This window comes from Cornus florida, unplaced genomic scaffold (assembly GCF_030987335.1).
Source record: "Cornus florida cultivar Cherokee Brave unplaced genomic scaffold, ASM3098733v1 CherokeeBrave_3.0.0_Hap2_Chr07, whole genome shotgun sequence".
NCBI classification, from domain to species: Eukaryota; Viridiplantae; Streptophyta; class Magnoliopsida; order Cornales; family Cornaceae; genus Cornus; species Cornus florida.
This window is the reverse complement of record NW_026775577.1, coordinates 71,237,649-71,253,683: the sequence shown is the minus strand read 5'-3', so window position 1 is coordinate 71,253,683 and position 16,035 is coordinate 71,237,649. Positions and strand designations below refer to the sequence as shown.

At 41.2% G+C, this 16,035-nt stretch overlaps 1 protein-coding gene across 2 annotated transcripts in view; it reads right to left on the bottom strand.

Moving 5' to 3' along the window:
- The window catches only part of LOC132267294 (crossover junction endonuclease EME1B-like), a 78,143-nt gene that overhangs the window by 20,247 nt on the left and 41,861 nt on the right, over positions 1-16,035 (bottom strand). The gene's annotated exons all lie outside the window — the stretch shown is intronic.

Genomic DNA, 16,035 nt, shown 5'->3' with positions numbered 1-16,035 from the left:
CCTGCCTACCATGGCTGGCTCACCCGGACGCCTTCCGGGCTGGGCACTTGGCGAGACATCGGATTAAAGACTGAGTCTGGCTCACCCGGACGCCTTCCGGGCTGGGCACTTGGCGAGACATCGGATTAAAGACTGAGTCTGGCTCTGATACCAACTATAACGGGTGGGTATTTGCCCATTTACCAAAAAGCTCAAGCTGTTGGGTAGTTCTGCATACCCACCCATTTATACCCAATCACTTTCCCATCCAGATCCGATGTTGGACAAATGACCCTTGTTACAGTTAGCAAGGACACAACTAGAATGGATGAGTGGAAGGTAAAGGTTGTTGCAAGTTTTCCAGCTCCCACCAAGGTAACAGAATTTCGTTCTTTCCTTGGCCTTGCTAACTATTATTGCAGGTTCATCAATGGTTACTCTAAGAAGGTGAATCCCTTGACTGACCTAGTGAAGGACCAGAAGTGGTGTTGGTCTGAAGCATGTGAGACAGCCATTAAAAAGGTCAAGCAGAGTATTGCGTCTGAGCCGGTGTTGCGGCTACCAGACTTTAACTGGCATTTTGAAGTTTAAACATACGCATCCGATTGGGCTATTGGCAGGGTGTTGGTCCAGCACACCCCTCTGCATTCAAGAGTCGCAAACTTAAAGATGCTAAGCAAAGATACTCAGACCATGAGAAGGAAATGACGACAGTTGCACTACCTAGATGCTTGGAAACATTACTTGCTGGGCACTCGAATTGCTGTGGTAACAGACAATGTTGCCAACACTTAGTTCAACATGCAGAAGAGGCTGTCCCAAACCAAGCCCAGAGGCAAGAGTTACTAAAGGAGTTTGATTTTCTGTGCGTGCGAGGGCTTAGGAGGCAGAACCAGGTGGTTGACCCGTTGAGCAGTAAGGAAGTGCGGGTCTATGCGGTTGCACTGTCCACTATGCACACGAACTTCCTGGAGTGTATTAAGCAAGAAGCTACAGATGATGTTGCCAACATCAAGCTCCAACAGCTAGTGAAGGAGGGCTTGGTGTGGAGATATTGGATAGAGGAGTAGCTACTCTATGCTAGAGGCGGCAAGCTAAACGTCCCTAGTGGAGGGGGACTTCGGAAAGAGCTCATGAGGGAGATGCAGAACATGTAGTGGGCTGGCCATCCAAGTGTGGAATGGATGCTGGCTCTTATCTCACACAAGTGTTATTGGCCCAAGATGGAGAACAATATTGATGCCTATGTCAAGACTTGTCTGGTATGCTAAAGATGCAAGAAATTTTCTCTCTAAATTGACAGAGTTTCATTATACTTCAAGAATTTCAATCCCCTCTTTTCTTCATTTTTTCCCTATTTATAGATTGTTTACAATGTTCAAGAAGATCCCTTACTAACTTCCTCCATCAGGCCCATCATTGAGGCTTTTGCATCCATCGACCCATTCGTCATCTAGGCCCTTATCCTTACTCTTCGGCATTGGGCTTGCCTCATGACGACTTGGTTTGGGCCTATGTCATTTGCCTGGCCCACTCTTCATCATATGGGTTAGATTCGGCCCACGCCGTCTTTGGGATCCTCATCTGCCCCCATAATCACTCCCTTATTAATTAGGGTGTGATTATCAATAGATCTAATGATGATTCGACAGCTCGAGACGATCACGTGGGGCATCGAGCGGTCGGCCTTGGAATTAATGTCTTTAATATTTGAATCTTCTTAACTCCCTGACGTCTCGGTTAATGGGACCACTTCCCCTTTATAAACCACTCTCCATATCCACATCTTCCATTGTCGTACCCCCCACAAATCACTGTCAATCGATTTCAGTTCATCCTCTCAAGGCAACTCGGATTTTTCTAATCAATCCAAATATTCTCTGGCGAATCCAGTGAAAGCTTCTTCTCTCTCAATCCTTTTGCAACATCCCTCGCTGATCTTCATCTTTTCAAGGTTAGTTTTGTTTATTCTTCTTAAAGTATTTGCACATTTTCCCAAAGATCATAACGGTCAGCGTCATGCCTATAGATTTTGATATTCTGTGTATGAAGCTCCATCTCCCTTCCAACATTCACCTTAGAGAATGTCCCAAAGATGTTAATGTCAGAACCGGTGCCTGTCTTCTCATAGTTGTTAAAGGCTCAAGGCGCACAAAAGCGCAAATGCCTCCTAGAGCCTAAGGCGCAAGGCGAGGCGCGCGCCTGACTGAAGTAAGGCGCACATTGAAAAAAAAAAAAAACAAAACCCACCCAATAAAATATTAAAGATGCAATAGTATATATACAGATGTAAAAGTCAACTAAATGAATTACTTAAGTTAAATATTCAACATAAAGATTGCAAAACCAAGTAAATCAAGTACTTAAGTTCAACAGTGAATAATCAAACATATTAAAACTAAAACAAACAAACATAAACATCATATATGGACTGCATAACATGTTCATACATTTATATACATTCACTTATTACTTGCATATACTATATGAGATTTATCTACTATATGAGATGTAATATATATGCATATATGGACTACATGATACCATATACCAACTTATATGTATACTGTAATTTATTCCAGCAGCACAGAATTGTATACTACAATTTATTCCAGCAGCACAGATTATAAAAAAATAAATAAAATAAATAAGAGAAGAGGCTGAACTCTGAAGAGCAAAAGCACAGAGAGCCGAGAAGTAGAATAGAAAAAAAAAAAAAATACCATTGAAAGACACCATTACGTTGGACAAAGATGTTAGGACTGACACTAAGGGGATCCATTACGTTGGACTAACCCAATGATCCATTACTGATTTTTAATCAATTGTGTCCCAGAATCAAATTTTAATATAAGAAAATATTGTTGAAATTTGCGCGAGCCTTTGAGATTTTATAGAGAAGAAGAATAAAAGAAGAAGAAGAAAAGAAGAAAAAAAAAAGAAAAAGAAAAAGACCGAAAAAAACTGGAGAAAGAAAAAATAAATAAAAAAAATAAAAAGAAGAAGACAAAAAAAAAAAATACCATTGAAAGACACCATTACGTTGGACAAAGATGTTTGGACTGACACTAAGGGGATCCATTACGTTGGACTAACCCAAGGATCCATTACTGATTTTTAATTAATTGTGTCCCAGAATCAAATTTTAATATAAGAAAATATTGTTGAAATTTGCGCGAGCCTTTGAGATTTTATAGAGAAGAAGAAGAAAAGAAGAACAAAAAAAAAAAAAAAAAAAAAAAAAAAAACAAATCTACCAGGACTCAGGAGAGAGCCGAGACTCGAGAGAAGAAGAAAAGAAGAAAAAAAAAAAAAAAAAAAGAAGAATAAAACTGGAGGAAAAAAAATAAAAATATAATATAAAAAAAAATAAAAAGAAGAAGAAAAATAAAAATAAATGATATAAATCTGGCAAGAAAGAGCCGAGAGTCGAGAGAAGAAAAGAAGAAGAAGAAAAGAAGAAAAAAAAAATCTGACAGATCCGGCAGATCCGAGAAGAGGAGGATGAGAGAAGAAGAAGAGAAGAAGGAGAGAAGAAGGAGAACTTACCTGCTGAGTGTTTGCCGACGGCGCGACGCAGATCCAAGAGTCCCAAGTGAGCACTGTATTGCCTTCGTTGCCTCTGTCTTCTTCTTTCCTTTGCTTCTCTTCTTTTTTTTTTCGTTTTTTATTTTGCAAGGCTTTCGGCTTTGAGCTTTCTACTATATTAAGTAATAAAATAATAGAATACAATAATATAACAATACACACTTACACAGAGTCACAGACAATAAACAAACAAAAAAAAAAATAGCGAAAAAAAGTAAAAAAAACCACAGTTTCATGCAGGCACGCCTTTATAGCGCCTGTAGCCTGGCGCCTTGGTCAGAAAAGCGCGCGCAAACATGGCGCCTGGAGGCGCCTTGCGCCTCAGGCACGCGCCTCCGGCGCCTTTGACAACTATGGGTCTTCTTCCCGGCGAAGTCTTGTTTTCCCTTCATCACCTCAATATTATTAGATTCCCTCTCCACCCTTTCTTTTGCTACGTGTTCAATAGGTTGAAACTTTCTCCTCTTCAAGTCAACCCCAATTTTCTTAGGGTTCTGTCCGTTCTGCTACTTCTGAATCATAGTTGTTAAAGGCTCAAGGTGCACAAAAGCGCAAATGCCTCCTGAAGCCTGAGGCGCAAGGCGAGGCGCGCCCGACTGAAGCAAGGCGCACGTTAAAAAAAAAAAAACAAAACCCACCTAATAAAGAATTAAAGATGCAATAGTATATATAAAAATGCAAAAGTCAACTAAATGAATTACTTAAGTTCAATATTCAACATAAAGATGTCAAAGCCAACTAAATCAAGTAATTAAGTTCAACAGTGAATAATAAAAAAAGTGTATTTGATAATGTATTTTAAATCCATGCTTCAGTGCATTTTATAATGTATTTTAAATATCACGAAAATCATTATCACTTTAAATTTTGTAAGATTTTAAATCACAGTAACTTCACATTTTAAATCACAGTAACTTCACTAATGCAAATTTCACCATTTGCACCATCGTATAAAATTTAGCTCTTTAAAATTTTCAGTATTCATCCCCTATTGAATAATAGAAAATCTATTGATCATGTTATGAAACCCAAAAAAAAAAAAAAAAAAAAAAAAAAAAAAAAAAAAAAAAGACTTTTAAGATGCTGCAAGTTTCAAGGGAAAAGCTCACTGATAAACTCAACAAATAAAATAAAAAATAAATAAATAAATAAAATAAAAGTTCACTAAAAAAAAAATAGCAACTGTTATTTTAAGATTAAAATAAAATAGCACAAGATCAAGATAAAAAATAGCAACAATGCAACAACTATGCTCCAGAGTCTCCAGACTCGAGAAAAAAATAAATAAATAAAAAATAAAAAGAAGAAGAAAAAAAAAAAAAAAAATCTGCCAAACTCGACTCGGCCGAGAGAAGAAAAGAAGAAGAAGAATAAAGGAAAAGAAAAAAAAACTGATCCGGCTTCCGAGATCCGAGAAGAGAAGGAGCCTAGGAGGAGAGAAGAAGAAGAGAAGGAGGTGGAGAGAAGAAGAAGAGAAGTTGGAGAACTTACCGGCAGAGTCGCCGACGCAGATCCGGCAAATCCAACGCAGATCCGGCTTCCGAGACCAAGTCGTCCTCGTCACTGACTGCCTCTGTCTTCTTTGTTTACTTTTTTGTTTTCTTTTTTGTTTTTTCTTATGTTGTAACTTGTAACTATCATATTTTAACTAATAAAATAATAATATAATAAAAACAATAACAATATAACAAATAAACAAAGAATAAACAAACAAAATAATACAAAACCAATCAGGCGCGCCTTTAGAGAGCCTTTCGCCTGGCGCCTTTGAAGTAAAGGCGCACGCCTTCATTAACCCAAGCGCCTTAAGTCAATAGAGGCGATGTGATGGCGCCTTGCGCCTCAGGCGCGCGCCTCCGGCGCCTTTGACAACTATGTTCTGAATCGTGACAGAGGCCTAGATCTTGACTTGATTGATCTTCTCCTTTGCTACAAGGTCAGCAAAATCAGGCTGGAGGATGCATATTACCATCTTTACCCCCTTGAAAAAAAATCCATCTGTACAGACAAGCTTAATTCTGAAAAGGGGTGGAAAAAGGGTATTATTAGCGTTCGGGGTGCTTGGTTTGCTCCGGCTGCCAAGGACTATCCTATCCCTACAGCCTTCGGCGAATGCTCCGTGTCTTCATATAAAAAATACAAAACCCATAAGGCAAACCGCCCTTATGAAATTTGCATCCCTCGATTCTGTTCGTTTCTTTGCAATTCTTTGGATATCCACAGGATAATGAACTTAGTTATAACATTTGCAGGGATAGGACCAATTATCTGAAAGAGTACGTTTTGAACAACATCCCTTCCTGTTCGGAACTCCTCACATCCGAGAACTTAAGTGACATATCCCTTCTCGGCAGCACAATGAGCCAGCTTCAGATTCCATCCTTCAACAGGAGGAAGGATCCTCCCAGGATCAATACTGCTCCTGTAACTTATTCTTCTCCAGCTTCGGCATCTTCATCTGCCACCACATCTGGCACTACCCCGAACGTGGTGAGTGTTCGTCCGATCGTCACCGTTCTGCCTGTTATCCAGAACTCCGTCCCTCAAGCTCGGAGTACCACTGCCCCCGTTACATCCGTCCAAGATAAAGAACGGGGAAAAAGACCTCAGCCTGAAAGCGAAGGCAGCCCTGACGACGCTCCTCTGACAAGGAGGATTCGTACCTCCGAGACAGGTTTACCTATCCCACCTCAGGTTAGGCCAACTGCTCCTTCTGGGTCCGGCACTGCAGCTGGCTCCAATTCGGGTGAGGCTCCGTGGACCCCAAAATTGGTCCGAGCTGACAGTTCGGTTGTGAAGCCAAGCGAAACCATGTTCAAGGAAGGTCAGACAGCCATAGCCTATTACAAGAACATGTGGTCTCCTAAATACATTGAAGTAGCCAAATCTCTGTCCCAGAAAGAGGTCTTCAGCCGTTTTCCTCTTGCAGCCTTGGAGGTAATTCCTCTCCCTTCTCTTTTGTTGTATTTGAAATGTCTTTTCATTGGAATTCCTCCAGACATACGTTCGGCTTAATTAGTACTCATGTATTGTTTTATAGACTCTCTTTGGCATGATGGCCATGCAAAAGCATGTCGAGGCTGCCAATTCTAAGGTACGAAAGTTCGCCAAAGACGTTGAGGTGGGTTACAAAGAAAATAAGATCATTAGCACCAAAAATGCTGAACTCATGGTGCAGCTGGAAAAGGCTGAGAAGGAAAGGGATAGTCTGAAGAAAAAAACAGACTCCCTTTAGGACGAAAAAGATGCCCTTCTGATCGAGAAGAGTGTCTGGCAGACCGAGCGTGAAGCGCTAAAAGCCGAACGAGACAATCTTCAGCGCCTACTTCATGATGAACAAGCAGAACGTATGGTAATGATGATAGGTGAATACTCCGAGAGAAAGAGAAGAAGAAATTCTCTTATTGCATATTTAGAAATTGTACAGAAACAATACATAAATAGGAAAGTCAACACACAAAGAATCAAATCAACATTAAATAGGAAAAACAATCAGCTATCATTTACACCCTAAGATTAGGGTGCCAGCTATTCATGAATAAATCCATGTCTCCACTACGTATTGAGAAAAAAAGAAAGAATTCTCAACACTCCCCCTCAAGCTGGAGCATAGATGTCAATCATGCCCAGCTTGGCTCCTAATTTTTCAAAATTCAATCTCGGTAGGCGCTTTGTCAAGATATCAGCAGTTTGGCTACTTGTAGGAACATATGTCATACAATTGTTCCTTCTTCAATTTTCTCTTTGATAAAATGACGATCTACTTCCACATGCTTTGTTCGATCGTGATGAACAGGGTTATGAGCTATACTGATCGCAACCTTATTATCACAGTACAGCTTCATAGGTAGATTTGCTTCAATTTTTAATTCTTGTCATAATAACTTTAACCACAATAATTCACAAATACCCTGAGCCATAGCTCTAAATTTAGCCTCTGCACTGCTTCTAGCAACAACTGCTTGCTTTTTACTTCGCCAAGTTACTAGGTTTCCCCAAACAAACGTACAGTAACCAGTAGTGGACCTTCTATCTGTAATTGAACCTGCCCAATCAGCATCTGTGTATGCCTCAATTTTCTTCTCTTCATGTTTCCAAAAAACAGGCCTTTACTAGGAGTTCTTTTGAGGTACTTGAGGATTCTGTTCACGGCTTCTAAGTGATCCTTTCCAGGAGAATGCATGAATTGACTAACTGCACTAACTGCGAAGGCTATGTCTGGACGTGTGTGAGACAAATAGATCAGCTTTCCAACCAATCGCTGATACATGCCTTTATCCACAGGAGTTCCACCTTCTGTCAGTCCTAGCTTTTGATTAGGATCCATCGGAGTGTCAGCAGGTTTACAGCTAAGCATACCTGCCTCCTTTAGTAAATCCAGAGTGTATTTTCGCTATGAGACTGAGATTCCTTTGCTGGTTCTTGCAACTTCCATGCCCAAAAAATATTTTAAGAAACCAAGATCTTTAATCTCGAATTCACTAGCTAGAGTCTTCTTCAATAGTTCCATTTCTTCAAGATCATTACCTGTGAGGATTATATCATCAACATAAACAATTAATATTGCGACTTTCCCTTCACGAGATTGTTTATAGAATAAAGTATGATCTGCTTGAGTTTGACTATATCCATGGCTGCGAATTGCTTTAGTGAATTTTTCAAACCAAGCACGTGGTGACTGTTTCAACCCATAAAGGGATTTCCTCAGTCTGCATACTTTCCCAGATTCGATCCTGTTTTCAAATCCTGGTGGTCTGTCCATGTATACCTCCTCGTCAAGATCTCCATTAAGAAAGGCATTCTTTACATCTAGTTGTTATAGAGGCCAATCCAAATTTGCTGCAAAAGATAAAAGGACTCGGATGGTGTTCAATTTTGCCACCGGTGCAAAAGTCTCCTGGTAGTTCACTCCATATGTCTGAGTAAATCCCTTCGCTACAAGTCTAGCTTTATATCTCTCAATAGAGCCATCAGATTTGTACTTCACAGTGAAGACCCATTTACATCCCACTGTTTTCTTTCCTGTAGGCAAGTTTACCAATTGCCACGTGCCATCTTTTTCAAGAGCCCTCATTTCTTCTTTAACAGCTTCTCTGGAATAGATAGAGCCTCCTGTACAGAATTTGGAATTTCGACACTGGAAAGATTAGTGGTAAAAGCTCTATAGGATGGTGATAATTTTTTATTGGAAACAAATCTAGAGATAGGATGAAGGGTGCATGATCGAATTCCTTTTCTAATGGCAATTGGCAAATCTAGATCAGATTCATTATTAAGCATAGAAGTAGACTCGAAGGGGAGATTACCTGAATCAGAATTTTGAGTCACTGTCTGAGGTTCGGATTCTTGGCGATGCTGAGGTGGTGGTTGCTCTATTACTCGTTGATTGTTTCGTCGAGTGTAAACCCGTAGCTCTTGTTCATTCGGCTGCTGAAGTTCTCCCCCTATCTGAGAATTTTCACATGTTAATGGCATAGTAGGATTAGGAGGAAAAGGTGGAGGTTGATCTGGTTGAGATGGGGTTGAGTTAGGTAGAGAAATATCCCAAAACTGATCTTCCGAAATATGTTGCTCCCCCTGAAGATCAGTTTTTGAAAAAAATGACTGGTTCTCAAAAAAGGTGACATCCATGGAGGTGAGAAATTTCCTTTTTTCTGGAGAATAACATCGGTACCCCTTTTGAGTAGGAGAGTATCCCACAAACACACATTTTATGGCTCTTGGATCAAGCTTGCCACGGTTATGGCTATGTATATGGACGAAAGCAGTACAACCAAACACTTTGAGAGGTAATTTGCTAATGAAACGTATATGAGGATAGGCTTCAATCAAGGAGTTGAGGGGAGTCTGATGATTTAGGACTCTAGTGGGCATACGGTTTATGAGATAAGAGGCAGTGAGAATTGCTTCTCCACAAAAAGTTTTTTTCATATTTGAGGTGAACATGATAGACCGAGCCACTTCTAGGAGATGGCGGTATTTTCTTTCAGAGAGGCCATTTTGTTGGGGGGTATCCACACATGAGCTTTGATGAATAATGCCATGTTTGTTAAGAAACTCACTGAGAACAGAGTTAAAATATTCACGACCATTATCAGTTCTTAATATTTGAATTTTTGTTTGAAACTGATTTTGGATCATGGAGTGAAATTCTTTGAAAATACGCGCAGTTTCAGATTTTTCTTTTAAGAGAAAGACCCAACAAATTCTGGTGTGATCGTCAATGAAGGTTACAAACCATTTTTTACCAGTAAAAGTTGTTACTTTAGAAGGCCCCCAAATATCACTATGAATGATGGAAAAAGGTTTTGATGATTTGTACGGTTGAGATGGAAAAAAAGTACGATGATGTTTAGCAAGTTGACATATTTCACATTGAAATAAGGCTGGATTTTTATTCTTGAATAATGAAGGAAATAGGTTTTTTAAATAGGAAAAACTAGGGTGGCCAAGTCTACAATGCCACAACATTATTTCTTTTTCTCCAAATAAAGAAAGAACTTCACTCTTACAGCTTGTTTTTTGAGCTTGTCCACTCACGACTATGTCCTCATCAAAGTAATAGAGCCCTTCACATTCCCTAGCACTGCCAATCGTCCTCCCCGAAGACAGTTCCTGAAATTCACGCAAGGAATTAGAGAATTTAGCAATACAGTCTAGATCCTTAGTCAGTTTGCTAATAGACAAAAGATTACGTGAAAGATTAGTAACATGAAGAATAAATTTGAGGGTTAGACTCTTTGAAATTGGAATTGAGCCTTTTCCTGCAATGGAAGATAATGAACCATCTGCAATTTTTATTTTTAGATTTCCAGGACATGGATTATATGAAGAGAAAAAATTTGCACAACCTGTCATGTGATCGGTGGCTCCTGAATCAATGATCCAGGGTTCCTTTTTGCTGACACTTAAAGCAATTTTAAAACTACCTTTTTGGGCTAAGAAAGACGAAGGATTGCTAGAATTTGTGCTAGACTGGTTAAGGAGTTTGATCAGCTGCTCCATTTGGTCCTTGTTGAGAGATAAGGCACCGGAGCTATGGCTGTCTGGAACAGGGATCGGTGGCTGACCGTCGACTGCAGTTTGATATCCTTGTGGTTCTCTTTCTGATCTTGGCTTCCAGTTTGGTGGTTTTCCATGTATTTTCCAGCATGTTTCTCGGATATGACCTGATTTGCGGCAATGGTCACACCATGGTCTGCCTTTCCGAGGACGGTTGTCATAGTTTGAGGGACTGGAGTTTTGGGTAACCAAGGCTGATCCTTCTGTTGAAGCAGGTTGATTTTGGCTACCCATCATCACCTTTTTTCTTCTTTCCTCACGTCGAACTTCTGAGAATACTTCACGAATGCTTGGTCGAGGTTTAATACCGAGGACTCTTCCCCTTACTTCATCAAGGTCTTTATTAAGACCCAACAGAAACTTATAGATTCGTTCTTTATCGACAATCTTTCTATATTTTTATGCATCTCCGGGAGTATCCCATACAGAGGTCTCAAACATATCTAGTTGCTGCCAATGACGAGTGAGTATATTGAAATATTGGGTAACAAACATCTCACCATGTCGTAGATCATGAAGGATACCCTTAATTTCAATCAGTTCTGATGTATTTTCATTATCAGAATAAGCCTCTCTTGCTGCATCCCACATCTCCTTTGCTGTTGCATAGAACATGAAGTTTTCTCCCACCTCTGTAGTCATGGAATTAACCAACCATGACATAACCATCATGTTCTCAGCTTTCCAAGTTTTGAATTTTGGATCTTCTTTCGCTGGAGCAGTAATCTCCCCGGTGAGATAGTCGTCCTTTCCTTTGCCACAAACGTACATCATGACAGATTGAGACCATTGTGGGAAATTGTTTCCGTTCAGTTTATGTCTGGTAATTGGTAAGATTGAGCCTTCCGATCCTCCGACATGGCTGAGGATGGTTTTTTCTTGAGTAGATGTCATATCCAAGCAAGAGCTTTATTTCTGCTCTGATATCATAATGATGATAGGTGAATACTCCGAGAGAAAGAGAAGAAGAAATTCTCTTATTGCATATTTAGAAATTGTACAGAAACAATACATAAATAGGAAAATTTGGAGGCTACAGACCAGCTACTCAATTTCCTAAATTGATGGAATAAAACAAGCAACAAATAAATAGGAATTAAACTAGGAAAGTCAACACACAAAGAATCAAATCAACATTAAAAAGGAAAAACAATCAGCTAGCATTTACACCCTAAGATTAGGGTGCCAGCTATTCATGGATAAATCCATCTCTCCACTACGTATTGAGAAAAAAAGAAAGAATTCTCAACATATGGCATTTGAAAAGAGGGCCCTGGATGAGCGTAATGCCTTGCTCGGTGTCATCGGCAGAGTCCATGGAGGGATGATGGCTCTGCATAGCCGTTTCTCCCGCGCTAGGGCCCTCAGGTATGCTGAAGGATACCGAGAAGGCTTCAACGATCGCCTTCCAGCTGAGGGTCAGACAGTTTCAGGCACAAACCCAGATGATGTTGACAAGGAGCTGGTAATTGATCCTCCAGGAGTCTATGCCGATCCAAACCCCACTCCTGCCGAACACATTTTTGAAGAATGTGATGGGATTGCCTCATCTGGAGTTATCCCTGTTCCTCCTCCTGTTCAGCCTTTAGACATACCTCCTCTCTCTACTGTAGCTCCACTTGTGATTACTGCTGAAAGTGGAACTCAGCAGACTGAAGAGGTGATTCAGCTTGACTCCCCCCCTCACAGGGATGCCATTACCAATGATGGGGAGGGGAATACTAACTGTTCTGAGGAGGCTGCCGAGGGCGAGCAAGTGAATGAGGAAACAGATAGAGCTTGATTGTACCCAGATTATGTATATCTTTGTAATCTCTCAGCTTATAATGAATGAAAAGATACTTTTTGACTACATCTGATCTGAATTCCTGCATCTTTTGGTAGTACTTAATAATAATTTTTGTTTAACACAAGTGTTTGGCGTTCGGCTCGTGGTGCCAGTTGCCACTTACAATGCTTAAGTGCCTGGCGCTCGGCTAGAATGCCACTTGCCACTTGGTTCTTTATTATTTTTGGCAAATGTTTGGCGTTCGGCTCGTAATGCCAGTTGCCACTTACTATGCTTAAGTGCCTGGCGCTCGGCTAGAATGCCACTTGCCACCTGGCTCTTTATTATTTTTGGCAAGTGTTTGGCGTTCGGCTCGTAGTGCCAGTTGCCACTTACTATGCTTAAGTGCCTGGCGCTCGGCTAGAACGCCACTTGCCACTTGACTTTTTTCATTATTTTTTAAGCAAGTGTTTGGCGTTCGGCTCATGGTGCCAGTTGCCACTTACTATGCTTAAGGCCTGGCGCTTGGCTAGAATGCCACTTGCCACTCGGCTTTGCTCATACTGAGTCACCTTGCTTAAAGGAACACGATACCCTTTTTTTTATAAAAAAAATTTGTTAAAATTTTTGCTCTCTTGCAAGTATACATCTGAAGGTAGACATTAGTTAAACTAAAACTCAATTTTCATTGATAATACCTTTTTAAAGAAGTGGCATTCCAAGGCTTGTTTACCAGCCTTCCAGCCATGGTTTCTAAGACATATGCTCCCTTTCCGTTAACCTCTGCAACTCTATACGGCCCTTCCCATGGTGACACCATTTTCTTAATAATTCCGACTTTTCTTTTCAGAACCAAATCACCAGGTGCAAAACCCCATGCCTCACCTTTCTGTTGTGACTGTTCATGAGCGTTTGTTGATATGACGCGACCCTTATTGCCGCAGCATTCCTCTTTTCTTCAAGCAAGTTGAGGTTGAATTTCAGCATATGATCATTCTGCTCCTGATTCCACGCTAAACTCCGAATGGTAGGAACTTGGTGTTCTACCGGTATTACTGCCTCAGTACCATATGCCATGGCGAATGGGCTTTCCCCGGTCGGTCATCTTGGAGTCGTTCTATACGCCCACAGGACGTTCGAGAGTTCATCCAACCATTTCCCTTTCTCTTCTTCAAGCTTCTTCTTTATACAAGCAAAGACCGTTCTGTTTGTGATTTCAGCCTGACCATTCGCCTGTGGGTGGCTGACCGCTGCTAACTTTTGATTAATTCCATACTCGTTTAGCAACTCCCTCACCTGCTTGCTATCAAAGTTAGTTCCATTATCCATGACGATCGCCCTCGGCACACCAAACCGACAAATGATATTATTCCAAATGAAGCGTCTCACATAAGTTTGAGTCACACTGGGGTACGGTTCTGCCTCCACCCATTTGGTAAAGTAGTCTGTTGCAAGCAGAACGTACTTGTTTTGCGATCTGGCGGTCGGTAATGGGCAAACCACATCCATCCCCCATTGCGCGAAAGGCCATGGTTTGGCCATTACGTGCAAATCTTCTGGTGGTTCGTGAATCAGTGGTCCGAACCTTTGACACTTATCGCACCTTCGCGAAAATTCTTCTGCGTCTCGTGCCATGTTCGACCAAAAGTAACCCTGTGTCATCGCCTTGTGTGCTAGAGACCTTCCCCCTGAATGATTGCCACAAACCCCTTCATGGATAGTCCGCAGTATCTGCTGAGCTTCGGCAGGGGTTACCCATTTTAAGTATGGTCCTAAATAAGACCTTCTGTAAAGTTGGTTGTGCACTATGGTATACTTTGTGGCATTCGATCTGATCCTCCTTGCCTCATCTCTCTGTTCGGGCAAAACACCATCCTGTATATACGTAATAATTGGATCTATCCAGCTCGGTTCGTATGGTATAACATTCACCTACTAAGGATCCGAACTGGATGGTTCCTTAAGGATAGATGGCTGGCATAGTACCCCAATTGTAATTACCCTTGCTAGTCTTTCACCTGAACTTGACGCACTGCAAGCCAACTGATCTGCATCTTCATTATGCTCCCTCGGCAACTGAATAAACCTAATTTGATCGAAGCTTCTAATTTCCTTCATAACGCCAGAACAGTATGCCTCCATTATCTTATCCTTTGTGTCATACTCTCCAGTCACTTGCCGAATTATTAACTGTGAATCACTAAAGGCAACTAAATTTTTAACCCTTAGCTCCTTGGCCAACCTTAAGCCAGCCAGCAGCACTTCATACTCTGCTTCCTTGTTGGTTGCTTTGAACTCAAGCCTGATCGCTTGGCTCAGCGTAGTGCCTTCTAGTGTTTGTAACTTGATTCCGATGCCAGCCCCCATCTGATTTGAAGAGCCATCGACGAAGAGCTTCCATGAAGATTCTTCAAGGCATTCATCCGGCTCATCTACATCACATTCCAATAAGAAATCAGCCACAGCTTGCCCCTTAATAGCTGTTCGGGGTTCATAAGCTATGTCAAAAGAACTAAGCTCTATTGCCTACTTCGTCATTCGTCTGGACAGATCGGGCTTATGCAAGATCACCCTTATAGGAAATGTGGTCAGAACGACTATAGGATGAGACTCGAAGTAATGCCTGAGCTTTCTTTTTGCGTTTACCAAAGATAGGATTACTCGTTCGGCCTTCGAATATCTTCTCTCTGGCTCGGTCAACGTTTTGCTGACATAGAAAACTAGGAATTGCTTACCCTCAGCACATCGTATCAGCACTCCACTGGTCGCAATGTTAGAAACTCCGAGGTACAGGAAAAGCCTTTCGCCTGGCATTGGGGCATTCAGGACTGGTGGGTTCCGTATATATTCTTTCAGCTTGATCAACGCTTGCCTTTGCTCATCCCCCCAAGACTGTTTTCCATGACCCCTGATTGTATCGAAGAATGGCTTGTATCGGTCGGATAATTTAGAAATAAAACGACTCAATGCCGTTATGCGTCCAGTGAGAGCTTGGATCTCTTTGACAGTTCTTGGTTCAGCATTTTTTAGCAACGCTTCCGCTTGGGCTGGACTAACCTCAATTCCTCTCTTGTTGACCACGTGGCCAAGGAATTGCCCGGATCCCACGCCGAACGAGCATTTAGTTGGATTCAGCCTCATTCCATACTTTCTCAACACGCCGAACACCTCCTGTAAATGTTTTAAGTGATGATCCTTCTGTTTGCTTTTGACCACCATGTCGTCAATGTAAGCCTCTACTGTCTTGCCCATTTGATCCTTAAAAATCTTGCTAACTAACCTCTGGTACGTGGCTCCGGCATTCTTCAGTCCGAACGGCATAACCTTGTAACAATAGATCCCTCGTTCAGTAACAAAAAATGTCTTTTCCTCATTGTCTGGGTCCATTAGGATTTGATTGTAGCCTAAATAGGCATCCAGAAAGGTCAGTCGCTCATACCCGGTTGTTGCATCCACCATTTAATCAATCTTTGGAAGTGGAAAACTATCCTTCGGGCAGGCTTTGTTTAGATTAGTGAAATCAATGCAAATTCTCCATTTTCCATTCTTCTTTTGCACTACAATCACATTCGACAACCAGTCCGGGTACTGTACTTCTCTAATGAACCCAGCCTCCAGCAATCGATTAATTTCATCTG